This window comes from Mastomys coucha, unplaced genomic scaffold, assembly GCF_008632895.1.
Source record: "Mastomys coucha isolate ucsf_1 unplaced genomic scaffold, UCSF_Mcou_1 pScaffold8, whole genome shotgun sequence".
Taxonomy (NCBI): domain Eukaryota; kingdom Metazoa; phylum Chordata; class Mammalia; order Rodentia; family Muridae; genus Mastomys; species Mastomys coucha.
Window position 1 is genome coordinate 21,362,745 of NW_022196914.1, and position 17,244 is coordinate 21,379,988.

Consider the following 17,244-nt stretch of genomic DNA (forward strand, 5'->3'; position numbering starts at 1 on the left):
GTCAATTTAGAAAAAGAAAGGGAGCTGGCAGGCCAGCTTCAAGTAAAGACGTTCAAGACCAATCTTAAGTACATCTGAGCAGCCTGGATCGGTCAGCTGGAACAGTGGCCCTGCTGGCAAGAGAAAAGGGCCACCACTTTTTTCCCAGTTCAAGCAGGGAAGGAAGAAGCCTGAAGTTCTTATTTACCCATGGTACCCTTCCCTATCTGTCTAGGATGGGTCTAGCTCTTAGTCCCCTCAACACCATGAGAGAAAGCAGGGGAGGATCCTAGTGGCTGGGAAGACATGGTGGCAGGCAGCTGCATAGGAAAGCTGAGGGCTACGTCTTCAAAGAAACACAAAGCAGAGAAAATGAACTGGAAGTGGAGCAACACCATGAACTCTCAGTCTTCCCCCCAATGACGTACTTCCTCTCCATGAACTCTCGAAGCCTGCCCCCTAATGATGTACTTCCTCTCCCTGAACTCGCAAAGCCTGCCTCCTTAATGAAGTACTTCCTCTCCATGAATGCTCAAAGCCTGCCCCCTAATGAATTACTTCCTCTAGCAAGGCAGCAACTCCTAAAAGCTACATAGCATCCTTCAGAAGGCACCAACGAAGAGCTCACTATGTGAACTTATTGGAGATACTTCTCATTTAAGCCACCGCCCTCTGCTAAGCTGCTGTTGATCAGTGTTTCTATCCCAGTGACAGAACTGGAAGCTTCGGTACTGTCTTTATCTGTAGCTCTGCCATAGAGCATTTCCTCTCATGAATAATCCATCCAGTCGCTGGGCTTCTTGTTCCATGACCTCTTTCATCCTCCAAACTCCAGTCTCTGCTTCCAAATCACTCCATTCTCCTCTATTCTAAACTCATTCATCCCAATGATACTTCTCCAATCATTACTCCTCCAACCCCCACCCTACCTCTGGACGAGTGACGTCACTGCCTTCTACAATGTCCGTTGCCTTCTCCACTCCTAGTTTAGAAACACAATAACTCTTATTTTTATATACTTCCAACTCCCACTTCATGCCTTCTTCCCCCTGCCTTGAATATTTCCTCCCACAGATCAACCCATCTCACCAAGTTCATATGTGATGGTTAATTTCACGTGTCAGCATCACTGAACTCCAGGAGGCCCAGACAGCTGACTAAACACAATTTTTGGAAGTATCTAAGAAGGAATTTCCAGAGGAGATCAGCACTTGAATTGGTAGATGATGCTCCTCAGTGCCCCTACACCCGCCAGTCTGCAGAGGGCTTTCAGAGAGCCAAAAGCAGAGAAAAATTGACGTTACTGTGGTCACTCTGTCTGACAGAAGAGGATCATTGGTATGTCACGAGAGCTTTTGACTCTCAGGCATTGAAACGTAGCTAGTGTACGGATCACTGCTCTCTGGACCTCAGACCTTTGACCTGTACTTCTGGCTTTCCTGAACATTTAGCTCAGAGACAACAGCCTGTGAGGCTTCATAACTCTATGAAGCAATGCATATATTTCTAGCCACATGCATAGTCAGAGTTCCTATTGGTTTTGTTTGGGCAGCACTAACACTCTGTAGTTGAACAGTTGAAAGTTGATGGAGAAACAATGATTCACTTTCCTTTTCCTCTCTTCCCTTCCCTTCCCTACCACATTTAACACATTATATATTTAATGTGAGATGGGGCTGTGCTGTGGGGTCCAGGCTGGCCTCAAACTCCTTGGTTTGAGTAATCCTCCTACCCAAGCCTCCCATGTTGTTGGGCCTACAGGTGCATGTGTACCATACAGTCTCCAACCTTCATTTCAGGTGTATGGCCATGGTCTGTAGAAGCTTAGCAGCACTCCTACCACATTCATCTCTCATGAATCCCTAGCACTTCAGCTCTCGTGGTACCCTGCTATCCCTAATCCCTGTCTCAACAGTCTCTTTGTTTAAATCTTTGTACTCAGTCCATACTTATGTCAGCACGAAAGCGAAAGCGCAAGGCTCACCAGGGGCTCCTTGCCTTTCTGTCACAGATCCCAGCTTCCCAGTCCTGGGCCTTTAGTGTTATGTAGAAGTGGGTTTTCCCTTCCTTCAGCATAAGGGCTTTCTATCTAGTTTGCTTTCTTCCACCTCTGCTTGGCTGAGTATGATGTATGTGAGACAAAGTACATTTAAGAAAGAATGCTTGCTATTCTCTCCCGGATCCTCACATTCCATCCCACCAGCCTGTATCCTTGGTCCCATGCTTGTCTCCTCGCCAGTGACCTAGACAGCCTTCTAAAGATGAAAGTCAAATAGAGCCACTTGCAGAAAACCCATCTGCTGGAAGAGGTGTCCCCCTCAAATGAACATCAATGCCGCAGTGTTTAGAGGCGTGGCTTTGGAGGAAGCAGCTCCTGAGGGCTGGAGCTCATCAATGGAGTCTGTCGATGGATTAGTAATTTATAGGCATAACTGGGAAGTGGTGGGAATCCGGAAGTGGGACTGAGTTGGAGGAAGGTAGGGTGTGCTCTTAAAGACATACGCAATGCAAGGGGCCCTCCCTGCTACTCTTCCCTCTTGACCACCACGAGGTGAGCAGCTTTGCAGTGTCCACACTCACAAGGCTGTGCTGGCTCTCCGCTGCTCAGAATCAGTGGCTCTAGCTGACTCCAGACCAAAACCTTCGAAACCGTGAGTAAAATATAGCTCCCCCCAAACCTCTGTCTCCCCGACCCCCCACACACACCCTACAGGTGGCTTTCTCAGGGATTTGTCATGCCGATGGAACACTGGCAAACATGTCACTGCTGTTTCACGAGTGCTTTGGGTTGTCATTTTGTAGAATAAAGTCAGGCCTCTGCCATGGCTTGTGTGTTCTCCGTGTGAGTGTCCTCTTCTGCTAGCTCTGCAGGCTCATTGCTATCATTCCACCACCTCCTGCCCCTGGCGTACTCTGCTTGGCTGCTGTGATGCTCCTGTGGTTTCTTGAGTACTTATTTGAAAGTCAGTCTTAGCTTTATGACTCATACACTCCCCATTTGCTCTGTCTGCCATGGCCTTGCTTTCTGAATGTCACATGACTGTCTGTATCTCAACTCAAAACATCACTTCCCTGACCACCCTTACCTCTCTCTCAACGAACTGTCTGGATTTCTGCAGCACAGATGTTCCCCTTCTTTGCACGTAACACATATTAGAATGTTAATACACCCTGACGAATTCCAGGCTTTTGTGTTGTCCACCGCTATGCTTGCTTACCTCTGTGATTTGCTATGGTCAGCAGGACGCAGGGAAATAAGACAGAAGCAGAGAATTCAGGAGACCTTACACAGTAGGGCTTGCCCTGGTGGAACCGCACCTGTAGGAAGAGAGGTGAGCTGGGAAATGCCACATGGACAACAGAGGCACAGCAGCCACCAGCCCCAGGCAACTGGAAGACAAATGAAGCCACCTAGCTTCTGCCACTTAGTGCCTTGGCACTTACACACCCAGGAACACCACGTGGATTCTAGAGTTGACTCAATAGCAAGATGTCTCCTGGGTGCTTATCCTAGTGGACCTGGCTAGCTGAAGTGCACCGTCTCCAAAACTCAAGCTTATCTCTCTCTGAGTTTGTCTTTCCTCTCTATTCCATGTCTTGGTAAGGACAACAAATCTTATTGCGATGGTTAGTTAATTTCTAAACACACATATGTTTTTATTTATACATGCCTGTGCATGCTTGTGCACATGCCAAGGTGTATGTGTGGGAGTCAGAGAACAAGCTGTGGGAGCCGGTTTTCTTCTTCTATGGTGCAGGTCTTGGGGATCAAACTCAAGTTTAATCACAGAAATACAAACATAACTGGGATGCTGTGTGTGCAAGCATCCTATGTTTGAGCTGGAACTAACTAGTTGTCAGTCCTTAAGAATGCCATGCTCATTTGATGTTGCATGTTCTGGTCCCTTTACTTGAGATGTGCTACGCACACTCGTCTACTCCAGTCACATCCAAAATATCGGGGATAAAATCTTGATAAAGGATAAGAGGCAATAAGACCCCAAAAGGGGTTCTGTGCCTCCTGGATTTCAGACTAGTCGCTGGTATCCCCTAACTCAGATATGTTCCAGATTAGTCTTTCTAATCGTCAACACGGCCTCATAATTAGGCATAAAGGTACCCCAAGAAATGATTCGTAAATGGTTAAGATTGGGCATTGTCTCCTGGCCGACACAATGTTTCCAACTATCCTAATTTAATGTTTTACATACTAGAGAGTAATCGAAGGGCTTCCACTCAAGGACATTAGCTAGAAGTGTTAGGTCAGGTCGGAACTCCCCACTGCCTGCCCCTAGCTAGATCCAGAGAACTAGCAGGAAATGCTAGATTGAAATCTCCTGGTCATTGCTTCCAGCAGAACCAGAGAATTAGCCTAGGAATATCAAAATACCTCAACAGGGAGAGCTCCACTCCTCTTCCTCCTGCTTCACACCTAGCTACCAGACCCTACTGACCTTGATGTGCGGTCACCTGCCTACGTGACTCTTGACATCAGCCCTGCTTGCTGTATGCTACTTAAGCCTGCTTTTCACTAGCACGAGGACTGGGAGAAGAAGAAGGACTTGGACTTGGACTTGGACAAGGAGAAGGACTAACACTTAGACTCTCAGAAGGACTAGCACTAGAACTTAGATGGGCTAGGACTCAGATTCATGCAATCCGCAGTCCCCGGGGCCCAGATTGCTTGGGTTCGGGGGATGCAGTACCAGTCTAGAGGAGATAGCTGCTGCTTTAGACCCAGTATGTTTTAGATACCCTCAGATGTACCTCAACTATTGAGCTGCCAGATTTACCATTTCTCTTTTGCAATGACTGTAAAAGTCTGATGCCATTTCTAAGAAATACATTTAGATCTTATACTTCATGTGTCGTCTCTGCCGTCATTTCTTCGCCTACGCCTTGTCGACCTGACTAGGACCCCGTTTCTCCCGAGGGTTGAGGGAGGCCCAGATCGGCCAGCCCACAGCAGAGATGCCTACCCATTTTTTCTGGAAAACATGATACTTTTTGTATTAGTCAGGATTCTCTAGGGAAATGACCCAGACCTTATAGAATGAATGTGTGTGTGTGTGTGTGTGTATTAATGTGTACATATATACAGAATTAATTATTTATTATATATGGGATGTATTATTTATATATAGTATATATTATTATAATATATAATAATATAATATAATACATAATACATAATATAATGCATAATATATAATATAATACATATATGGGATTTATTAGGATGGCTTACATATTGTGGTTCAACTAGTTCAATAATGGCTATCTACTAAAGGAAGTTCTGAGAATCTAGTAGTTGTTCAGTCCGCAAGGCCAGACATCTCAGCTGATCTTCAGTATACACCAGAATCCTGAAGAAGTAGCCTCCAACGCCAGGGAAGGAATGGGCTTGCCAGACAGGGAGAGCAGCAGGCAAAGAGCAAGCTTCCTTCTTCCATGTCCTTCAGAATGTGTGGCCCACATTAAAGGTAGATTTTTCCCACCTCAAAAGTTAAAACCTGATCTTCACACTTCAAATTATTTAACTAAGAAAAACGTCTCTCCCAGGTCTGTCCAGCTGCCTGGGTTTTAGTTAATTCTGGAAGCAGTCAGGTTGACAACCAAGAACAGCTATTACACCCTTGAAGCCCTGACTCAGCAGCATTCTTTGTTGCAAATGCTTGGTTATAATTTTGGAAATGGCAAAGGTCTTTTCACCAACCTCATGTAATTTATTAAATTTAGTATGCTCCTCTGTATTTAGACGAGGTTTCCTGATGGCCCTCATATCTACCGGTAGAATTTCTCCTCCTAGTGTCCCCTTAGCTGCTATTAGCTGCTCTAAAAGTGTTTGTTGACTCCATCTTTCCACGTTTGATTCTATATCCATGGATGGCAGGGAATTTATTCATTTCTGTGTTACTTCCCTTCCAGGGTCTTAGGCACAGATGAAGCTCAATTAAAACAAACAAACCAAACAAAAAAAAAAAAAGAAGGAATTTAAGTACTGAACTTGGAGTTCATCTTGGAGAAGATAAACATTTCATTTCTTCCTGTTGCCAGAAAAGCCAGTGTCACCCTGCTAAGCGGTGTCACCTGATCTTAAGTTAAACAACAGTTCACAAGAAGGGAAAATTGCTGTCACCTATAAGGCGCTGTTTTGGGGAACAGGAAGTAAAAGGAAATGACTTAATTTTTATTTTAGAACTACTCTATTTCCTATTTTCTCTATCTTCTGAACCCCCCCTTTTTTTCCACTTGTTTTGAGAAGTTTCAAAGCCACATTAAATTAGACATTTCTTAGACATTTCTAGACTTATACAGTGAATGCCTGGATACTCTCACATACACACACCAACAGCTTTCCACATCCCTCCCACTCACACACACACACTCTTCCCATTTTCCTTTGCTGACAGCAGGCAGCTGTCCTCACAGCATTTGATCCCTGCCTGCATCTTGCCTAATTAAAAACAAATGTTTTTCGGCAGGTAAGAATCACTATTATCACCGAAGAGAATCAATGTTAATTCAACAAAATCATCTGGCTTGCTCTCTGGACTCAAATTTCCCCAATTTTCCTCTGAATAACCTTGACTGCACCTATTGTCTTGACTGAGAATCCAATCAAATTTCTCGAAATGATCTGGCTTCTCCCTCTCCCCATATACCTTGCCAACATTATCACTTGCCTCTGAAAACCCAGCCCTGTTAACCTGCGAAATGCCTACTCCCTGGATCCTTCTGCATCCTGGTTTGCTTTCTGGTGCTATGGTGAAATACAGAACACAACAGTTTGGGGGAGGAAAAGGTTTTCGATTGGCCTATTCTTCCACGTCCTATTCCATCATTGTGAGGAGTTGGGCAGGAGCTCAAGCAGAAACCTGGAGACAGTAATTGCAGTGGGGACTATGGAGAAACGCTGCTCACTGCCTTTCTCCTAGGTTCATGCTCAGATGTCTTTCTAAACAGCCCAGGCCAACTGCCCAGGATGTCACTGCCCAGGAGTGGGTTGGGCTGTCCTCCATCAACTAGCAAAGAAGAAAAAGCCTCAAGACATGGCCACAGGTCAGTCTCACGGAAGCAGTTCTTCGTTGAAGTGCCCTCATCCCAGGTGTCTCTACCTTGTGTCAAGTTAGCAAAAACCTAACTAGCACATTCTAGTCTGTTACATCAGAGTATGAGGTAGGTGAAAACTTTCCAGGATATTTTTTTTCCCGAGTTGCCCTTTCCTGGCACCTTCAGATTAGGAACTTAAAAGTCAGATTGTCCGACTGCAGCTGGTGCCAACATGACGGGGTGTAGACACCGTGGGTCCTGGCAGATTTCCTCAATGTAAAGGCCATGTCGCCTTTTTAACTAACAAGTAACTTGTGAGGTCATGGGAAGACCATTTTCCCTCTAGTCTTCTCTTCAGTGGATTATGTGATTCATTGGTTATCACTGTCTAAATAAATTATTACATAGAGAATTACAAAATGGCATAAAACTTAATCTATATAATTAATATATTTCCATAAACAGATCTTTTACTGTTTTTTTTTTTTTAGAGTCATTCTGGAATCATAAATTCTTTTGTTGTTGTTGTTTTTTGTTTTGTTTTGGTTTGTTTTTTTTATTTTGTTTTGTTTTTTCGAGACAGGGTTTCTTTGTGTAGCCCTGGCTGTCCTGGAACTCACTCTGTAAACCAGGCTGGCCTCAAACTCAGAAATCCACCTGCCTCTGCCTCCCAAGTGCTGGGACTAAAGTTGTACGCCACCACTGCCCGGCCTTATTTTTTTTTTAAATTCATTGTATTATAGTCATTTACCAGGATTCTTTATCCTCAAAACTTTGGATCTCACCTTACTGAGATCCCTTTTAGTCTGGGTTCTGCATCCTTGACAAGAACTATTATGGTGTTCATGGGGATGCCTTTGCCTTTTGGCACACAAGATGTCCCCAGTTAGAACTAGCATCATCATCTGAAGCACTTTGGCCCTCTTTGACAGTCAGTAATATTCAGAACGCAGTATCTGGTCTGTAAGTGAGTGTACTGTCTGGTTTTGTGTGTCAACTTGACACAGGCTGGAGTTATCACAGAGAAGGGAGCTTCAGTTGGGGAAATGCCTCCATGAGATCCAGCTGTGGAGCATTTTCTTAATTAGTGACTAAGGGGGTAGGGCCCCTTGTGGGTGGTGCCATCCCTGGGCTGGAAGTCTTGGGTTCCATAAGAGAGCAGGCTGAGCAAGCCAGGGAAAGCAAGCTAGCAAGGAACATCACTCCATGGTCTCTGCATCAGCTCCTGCTTCCTGACCTGCTTCAGTTCCAGTCCTGACTTCCTCTGGTGATCAACAGCAATGTGGAAATGTAAGCTAAATAAACCCTTTCTCCCCAACTTGCTTCTTGGTCATGATGTTTGTGCAGGAATAGAAACCCTGACTAAGATAGTGAGCTCATTCCTGTGGGTTTATTATTGACGTTAAGCTTTTTCTCAGCCAAAAAGTGATATTAAACTACCACCCTTTACTCTTGCTCAAACCCTGCCCCATAAGGTGCTCCACAATCCCTCGGTCCATGCTGTAGTGTTCTTCCACTGGAAACCTTCATCAATTGAGAGCTAAAGAAACCTTCAAGGCATTGATTTTGGGCTTCTTGGTGGATGCCAAGCTTCTCACTGGAAGTGGCATCAGGGGAAAGCAGGGTCCATTTCTCTTGTGAGCCTGCTAGAGTGCACCCAGGCTATGATGTCTTCTAAATGGGTCCTCAAGGATGGGGAGACTTTTACTCATAATAGAAATGATGTTTCCCAGGAGAGGTGATTGTCTAATTGAACATCATGCAAACACACACTGTGACCTGATTCATAAGAGGCCAATGTGGACTGCCTCCTAATGGCTTCTGGGTCATCTCTACTGGAGATGTTAAGGACAGGGAAGCCTGTGCAGTTTTCGCCATGAAGATGACCTGCTTCCAACACAGACTTACTGAGCCCAGTACCTTTGGGGAAGCATCTCCCCAGCTCATGGCTATAAGTCGAATACTCTGCAGAGTACTGTGGCTAAACTGTGCCTATAAGGAAAGACTGGTTTCTCTATCTGACTTTTCACACTGCAGCAATTCCAGCCCCTATTGGCTGGGATGAGTTCCATCCTCCCTACAACAGTCTGGGATGCTGTTGTCTCTTACTATAAAGTCAAGGAGAACAGTCTGAGAGAGACTGTGCAACAAGAAGTTACAGAGCTGTTGTACTCTGTTGAGTCTGACATCGCTAAGTTTTCAAGGTACCTTCCATTTCTAGGCCTGCTAAAATGTGGAGAAACAGAATGTCTCAGGTTGGGAAGAGAGATCATTTCTTAAAGAGTTTGCCTTGCAAGTGCAAGGCCCCTAGTGCATCTCCAGAGCATCTCCCACCCCCAGGGAGTGGTGACATGTCCTTGCAGTTCCAGCACTTGGTTCATTGGCCAGCCAGCCTAGCCTTCTTTGTAATTTCTGGCACCTGAGTAGTGGCCCCTGAGGTTATTCTCCAGCCTCCATATTCACATATGTAGACACACACCCACATACACATATACATCTGAACATGAACCCCCCCCCCACACACACACATGCAAGCATGCACGCACGTGCATAAGAAGGAGTAAGAGAAGGAAGAGAAGGAGGAAAATCAAACTACATTCTCCCTAAGAGCCCATAAGCTTCCGCTTGAGCAGGCATCCACGGAAGAGGTGTGGACAGTGCTGAAGATACAGTGGTTGGGGTGTGAAAAGGCTGAGAAGCCAGAAAAGGGCTTTACAGTTTCAGCAAGAACACAGGTGAGAAATGCATTTAGCGTGTGCATTGAAGGTAACTGGATCTGCCTCTAGTCGGGTGTCCAGATCAGAAGTGCCTTTAGAGACAGATGGGTCCAGAGCAAGGTTCTGGGAGGTTGCCCCTACTTATTTGGCTCCATAGTTCTAGAAGGGGCTCGCTGAGAACAGCAAGGTGGGTGTCTTAGTCAGGGTTTCTATCCTTGCACAAACATCACAACCAAGAAGCAAGTTGGGAAGGAAAGGGTTTATTCAGCTTACATTTCCACATTGCTGTTCATCACCAAAAGAAGTCAGGACAGGAACTCACACAGGGCAGGAACTTTGAAGCAGGAGCTGATGCACAGGCCATGGAGGGATGTTGCTTACTGGATTTAACCCCCCCTGGCTTGCTCAGCTTGCTTTCTTATAGAACCCAGGGCTACCAGCCAGGAATGGAACCATCCACAATGGGCTGGGCCCTCTCCCCCTTGATCACTAATTGAGAAAATGCCTTACATCTCGATCTCATGGAGGCATTTCCTCAAGGGAGGCTCCTTTCTCTGTGATAACTTCAGCTTGTGTCAAGTTGACACACAAAACCAGCCTGTACAGTGGGGTTTATATTAGTCACTTTCCTTTTTGCTACGAAAAGACCTGGCGGAATCTAGGTACTTTGGTTTTTAGTTTCAGGGAGGCTTCAGCTGTGGTAGGGAAGGCATGGTGGTTGATGGGAGGGATGGAACCTATGATGGCAAGGTGGTATCTATGGTGTCAGGGTGGTATCTGTAGTGACAGGTGGTGGTGTCTGTGGTGGTAGGATGGAATCTGTGGTAGCCGTGTGGTATCTATGGTAGGAAGCGTGGAATCTATGGTGGCAGGTGGCAGGTCTCAAAGGAACCCTGGGACAAGTCTCACTCAGTATGTGGCTCTTCCCAGCACCTCTCACCCCACCCCCTCCCTAAACCTTTCTTGTCCAAGGGCTGGGTTGAGGCCTTCCTCCAGCGTCCAATTTCTACAGAACTCAGCTATTTGGCTAGGTGCTCTCTTGGTTCCATATCGAACACTTGTTTCTCGGCTCTTCTCTTGGTTCTCTTGCTGCCCCCTCTTCTCTTCATCTCTCCCCCTCCCTCTCCCCTCTCCCACCTCCTCTCATGGCCTGGTTCACTCTAAGACCCTTCCAGACGCCTCTGGCTGTTTCCTTCCTCATATCCACAATAAAATCTTCTCTCTCACATACCTAGGAGCAGTCATGTCTTCATTTTCACTCGGCAGGGTGGTGTTTATGGAAGCCATGGTGGCAGGAGTGGGTGGTGGAGGCCTCTCATTCCTTGGCAGATCCATAAGCAGGTCTGGCAACAGGCCCGGGGCTACAGCTGTCAAAGACCACCGCTAGTGATTTCCACTGGGTGGACTCGCACAACCTAAGTGCTCCACAGCCTTTTAAAATAGTACCTAAGGTTGGGGACTGAGTGTCCAAAATATGAGTCAACCTTAGAGAGTCAAGCACTAACTAACATTCTGCTCCTGGCCCACAAAGACTCACACCCACTTTGCAGTACAAAATGTAAAAAAAGCAGAACAAAAGGGTCAGCAAGGCCAGATACATAAGTCGGAGTTGTGGACATAACCAGTGAGACAAAGCAGCTCTCATTGTTGACAAGACCAGTGACTTAAAAGAAGAGTTCTTTTAGCACCAGGTTCTTAAGCAAGGAACCCAGAGAGAAAGCCCCGCCCATCAATCCTTCAGCTAGGGGCGGGTCCTCCGGCGCCCCTCCCTCCTTGTTGTTTTAAAATTACTGGATCCTGACACTCTTCACCACACCGAGAGGAGTGGGCCAAATCAAGATGCTCCGTGGGACTGCTGGGATGGGCTTTTCTAGACCAGGAGCACTTCCACCCAGTTCACAGTCATTGCCCTTTTAACTGGACACCAGTGTTGTGGGAGAAAAGTGAGACAGATGCTAATGATGTGCCTTAGTCGCCTAGGAAAGCCAGCTGCCCACTCCTGGAGAGCTTACAGGTCAGTGAGAGGTTGGCTTTGGGAAAGAACCACTAAGGCTGTGGGGTCCTGACTTCAAGTGCATCTCATCTTCCTTGAGAAAGGAGAAAGGACTTCAGGAACACATCCAGTTAACCTGGAATGAAACCCCAAGGCCATTTTGGGAGGCGGGTTTGCTCAGTGAAGTGCAATGCAGTACCTGGCTTAGAGAGGAATGCACAGGAGTGAAGGTACACGTGGGCCAGTGTGGCATTATGATAGAGTGAGAAGTCTCTGCTTTGTCTTCCTCTTCAGCTCCAGTGTCTCAATCTCTTTGAAGTTCCTGAACCCCAAAAGTGAGACCAGTATAGCTCTGAATTCATAGGAAGCCTTTTCATCGTCCCGAAATGACTTCACAGGCCCCTAGATAGCCCTGGGGTGAAGGTTGGTAGCCAGAGGAACCAACCATGTGGCTAGAGGGGAGGAATCTATGTGCTACATGTAGACCTCTCGAGACAGCAGAGGGTAGAGATGGGGTTATCCAACAATAACCAATGGTCACCTCATACATGCCTACCATCTGGAACCTCAGTAAGTACATCTAAATGAAGAGTTACAGGGAGGTTTACAATTGGTGAACATCATTCTGTGCCAAGATAATGGACACACGCCTCAGTGGGATAGAAGCTTCAGTTTAGGGTAGTTTGGGACCCTGCCCTCTGATCTTCACTTGTGTCCCTTCTTTCCTTTATAATGAGCTGGTTATACAGTAACTGAAATGGGTTCCAGTTGTGAGAGCCATCCCAGCAACTTGTCAAGCTAGGGGTATGGGCTGTAGAATCCCTGTTTAACAAGTGGTAAGTCAGAAGTACAGCAAACCAAGGACTTATATTAGTCTACAAAATGGGGCAGTCTTCCAGAAGGTATGGTCAATTCACGGGCACTACTGGTTAACCCCTGGTGGTAAGCGTCAGAAGTCCCATGTTGACAACTGGTAGAAAAACCCACGTTTTGATGTTAGGACTGTTGTGAGCGTAACAGCTTGGCGGTGGAGAGAGAAAGCATCAATTTTTAGTGAAATGGCCTGCAAGGCTGGGAACCATGAACAATGCAGACCCTTCGTACCAATGCTTCCCTGGTGCAGAAAGCACTTGAACTTTGTGATATTCTAGCTCTTTAGTTAGCACTGGCTGTGCTTTTTCTTGGCTCATGGTGACATACATCACAGTGAATCTGCAGGGGCTACAGTCACCACACAGGTGTCAAACCAAGTGCATGCTTTAAAGGATTCGTGGTGGAACTTTCATAGCTCTTACGTTATGTTCCTGGAGTATAATTTTAGCACACAAAATACCCCAGGAGACTGGAGGCCTGAATCTGAGACCTTGATTTAGAGATAATGGCACCCTGATTTTGCTTGGGAGGTGGAAACAAAATTGGAGTTCCTGGAACCTTCAGAAACTGGTGTCTTAATTCTGTCACTTCTTTCACAGAAGACAAAGAAAAACTGGGACAGCAAAGAACCCCACTATCTTAAAAAAGTCAGAAGAAGACAAAAACCTCGGTAACAGAGTCAATGATTTTTTTCTCTCTGATATATATTTGAAAATCTTTGCACATATAATAGTAGTTCCTTGGCTTATCAAGGGGTTAATGTGGGTAAAACCCTCAAGTTCATTTTATATGTTCAGCCTACTGTGCACCCTGGTCACACACAGCACACTGATGGAACCATCTCATTGATTTCCCTCACAATAAGACAGTTGGCTAGAGGCCGATTTCCACACTCAGAGTATAATGCTGCACACTGCTAGCAAATGCAAAAGTTCAAGGTGGTGTCTACTGAGTGTGCCTTGCTTTTATAACCTCAGCAGTCCTAGGTTTTAAGTTGAACAAGTGCAAACTGGGACTATGAGCATTCTGCTCCATGCAGTCACATTGGCTGGCCAGTGCCTCTGAATTCAACTCGATCATCACACCAGGTTCTCATCTAGGATATTCCATGTGCCTGCTGGCCTCTGAGCTGTAGTCACTGTGTCCACTCACATGACATTTCGAAATTATCTCAAATGCAACCATCTGCCTCCCAAAGCACTTCTTTCTCCCACTGTCATAGTTTCTTTCCTACTGCTGTGACAAAACACCATGACTGAGCAAACTTATAAAAGAAAGCACTGAATCGGGGCTCCGGGTTCCAGAGGGTAGCAGAGCCTATGACCAACATTAAAAGGAACATGGCATCAGGCAGGCAGGCAGGCAGACAGACAGACAGACAGACAGGCAGGCAGGGCACTGGAGCAATAGCTGAGAGCTTACAACTAATCCACAATCATGAGGCAGGGAGAGAGAAAGAGAGAGAGAGAGAGAAAGAGAGAGAGAGAGAGAGACAGAGAGAGAGACAGAGAGAGAGACACACACAGACAGTTAACTTGTGAAGGGTGTGGGCTTTTAAAAACCTCAAAGCCACAGTAGTGACACATCTCCAATCCTTCCAGAGAGACACTGCCACCAACTTTTGGACCAAGCATTCAAATATACAGACCTCTGGGGGCCATTCTCATTCAAAGCACCACACTCATTTTAGCGAATGACTAAAAATGAAAAGAAAAAATTAAAACAGATAAAGAACTCCTATTGGGGTCTTACCTCCACCGTGACTCTCACTGCTCTCAGGACAAACCAGAAACAGTGTCTCGTGGAAAGAAATGTGCCTGTCTCCTCTTCTCCCACCCTGTCCTCTAGCTCAGAAATCCCCATGCTCTCCTCTCAGGGCCCGTATGCTTCTCTTCTTCCCTGGTCCATCTTCCTGGCCTCAGGCTCTGCTCTCTTTGTGCTTCAGAGATCACTGTGGCCGCAGCAGACTGGTTCATCTGTACACAGGCAATCTTTGAGCTATGTTCAGCAAACAGTGGTTGAAATAATGACACTCAGAAACCCAAGGGGGAAAGGAACGATCAAAAATGCACCCAAGCTAAATCCAAACAAGAAAGTAAAACACCAAAGCAAAACAAAAGCAGGCTGTAGACCAACCAGTTCTAAAGCAGTGGGCAGCTGCTGACTGACAGTGCTCTGCTGGGAAGGGACCGGAAGGTATGGTACCACAGTCACATTTGCAAGGGGTGTGTGTGTGTGTGTGTGTGTGTGTGTGTGTGTGTGTGTGTGTGTTTGCACTCCTGAGTGAGTACATACTTGTATTGTTGGGAATAAACAGATACATACCTTTTGAAGGCGTACTCATATTTCACTGTGTTGGGATTCAACTATACCCCTCTGTATTAGTTGCTTTCCTGTCATGTCACTGGAACAAAACACATTGGCCAAAGCAATTTATAGGAAGAGTTTATTTTCAGGCTTACTGTTCCAGGAGGTGAGAGTCCATATGGGTAAGCCAAGGCATGGTATCCCGAGCAGAAAGCTGATGCCTCATGTCTTGGACCACAAGCAGGAAGGAGAGAGGGATAAGTCAAAATGGCCTGAATATTTAAACTCTCAAAGCCTGTCTCCAGTAATACACTACCTACAACAAGATCACACCTCCTGAGGCTCCCTGAACAGCACCTAATTAGCTGGGAACCAATCATTTGGATACCTGAGACTATAAAAGAGGCCCTTCTGATAGCATCACTGACTTTGTGAGAAGAGAAGAGGCTCCAGCTGGTATGCTCCCCTTCCCTTTCTTGTTTGCTGTGATCCTTGTTGCAGGAAATATTAAAAAAAACGAAACTGCCAACTCTCCGAGGGGCTGGACCACGCTCTTGGGCCATGCGGGACCACAGGGCTCCCGCCGGGCCATCTCTCGGCGCCCTCCCCCCACCTCCGAGTTCCTCTCGCTACCAGGCACTCCACGGTCAGCCATCTCAACATCTAATTACCCACTAGAATCAAGACTCTAAAAGCTTAATTAACCAATCAGATTTATGTATCAATAATATCACAGTTTACAAGATGCCAATACAATAATTTCAGAGCCAACTGATAATGATAAAAGCTTTATCCCAGTATTTCTAACCTTGAGGAATCATAGCTACTTGTGGCTGGTAAATGCCACAAGGGTACTTCTCCACAGCTATCTTCCTTCCCCTCCTCTCTAAGATGCTCCCGGTCTCTCCAACTCTTAGCTCCGCCTCCCTTTTCCTTGTCCAATCACAGACCTCTTCTGCACTAATGTAATTGGACAGGAAAAACCCGGAAACAGACCCTCCTCTGCTATCAGGTAATGCACTAGAAGGCACTCGTCAAATGCTCTTGAATTCCCTGATTCAAGGACTATGAGACAAATAAATCACGGTTCTTTATTAGTTGCCCAGGCTTCAGGTATAGTGTTATAGAGGGAGATAATGGCCTGACAGTGTGGCCTCAGTTCTTATTAGTTTTTATTATTTAAATCTTTTATCATTATAGATAATTCAACTCGATCATCACACCAGGTTCTCATCTAGGATATTCCATTTGAAGGATTTGAACTCATGACCTTCGGAAGAGCAATCGGTGCCCTTACCTGCTGAGCCATCTCACCAGCCCCAGGGGATGGCTTTTCCTAATTTGCACAAAGTCACTTCGAGAATGTGCAGTGCTCCCAAGACAGCCTTTGTGTTGGTATGTTCATATGATCTGCAGATATGATCTCTCTTTGGTGAAAGGTAGTGATACCCAAACTGGTTACCCCAACAGGTGTCTGAGATGCCAGCCCTTCATGGGAGGTTGTTTGTTTGTAGTAAACACATCCCTTAGGAGAAGCTGGTCAAACATATTTCTGGCTTAGATAGTCTTGTTTTTACAAGTACCACAGACAATCAGCTGCACATGGGAAACAAATTACTTTTATGTTTCAGGCACTAGACCAGGAAATAGGGTCGGAAAAGGCTGCGAGATGGGGTCGAATCTTTTCCACTGTTACTGCTACATGATGTTCTTATTGATTCATGCTTAGAGTCAGCTATTAGGTCAGTGACTAAAAATGTGCAGAATGTTGGGAATAAGGAATACAAAGCTTGGAGATAAGGATAGGAATTATTGGAAAAGTCTATCTATAGCAAAGATGATCTGTACAACACATACAATGATTCCTTTTCTTCAGAACTGTGGAATCACTGCAGGAATCCAAAAGGGAAAGTGGAAACACACACACACACACACACATACACACACACACACACACACACACACACACCAAGGTCTTGCTGTTGTGTTTCCAGCTATTTTGTGGCTCAACTTAACTTTGCCCAATGAGATGCTCTCTACATGGGAAGTTATTTATTCCTTTTGTTTTCTGTAACAAAATTTCTACCTACTTTTAGAAGAGAAAGACAAGGCCTCCAAGAGTCCCCCCAGGAGTCCCTGTGTGCTTTGTGCTAGCCTTTTCAAGACCTGTTGGTTTCTGAATTGTTCTTGTTTTTTCCCATCTAGTAGCTACAATTTTTTTCTCCTTTTTTTCATATTTGGTGGGAGTAGCTTTCTGGCTTCTTTGTCCTTTTCTGATATATATTGTCTAATTATATAGCTCATTAGTATTCATAACTCTAT